Genomic DNA, 460 nt, shown 5'->3' on the forward strand with positions numbered 1-460 from the left:
TATTGGGAAATATGTTGCGGTTTAGTTTCTGTCCAAGAAAAATGGCTGGGATTCTGCGCTTGAATTCAACTAGACATAAACTAATTTAATATGGTACCTAAAATATCACTGCGAGTACAAAATTTGGTGAGTTTCTCTATGTAGTATGCATAGTTAACTGAAAGTGCCATATGATATCAAAAGTTTGACCTGTTTTATTGTTGGTGACTTGAAGTTTGTTACGCCAAAGATGGAGAGTAATTTGAGCTATTGAACAGTAGTTTCTGATTATGTTGAAACCGTTCTAGTAGAGTTTGTGATATATGTATATGATTAAGATGCACAAATACCATGCAAATACCCTCTATGATTTTTTGTGTCATTCTTGATCCAAATTTGTCCTAAGAAGGGTTGATGTTATCCATCTAACTTTCCTGGGAATATGTTTTTGTTTAAACATGTTGATTTGTTTTTTGTTTTT

Source organism: Frankliniella occidentalis, unplaced genomic scaffold (genome assembly GCF_000697945.3).
Source record: "Frankliniella occidentalis isolate FOCC.00 unplaced genomic scaffold, Focc_3.1 Scaffold577, whole genome shotgun sequence".
Lineage (NCBI taxonomy): Eukaryota > Metazoa > Arthropoda > Insecta > Thysanoptera > Thripidae > Frankliniella > Frankliniella occidentalis.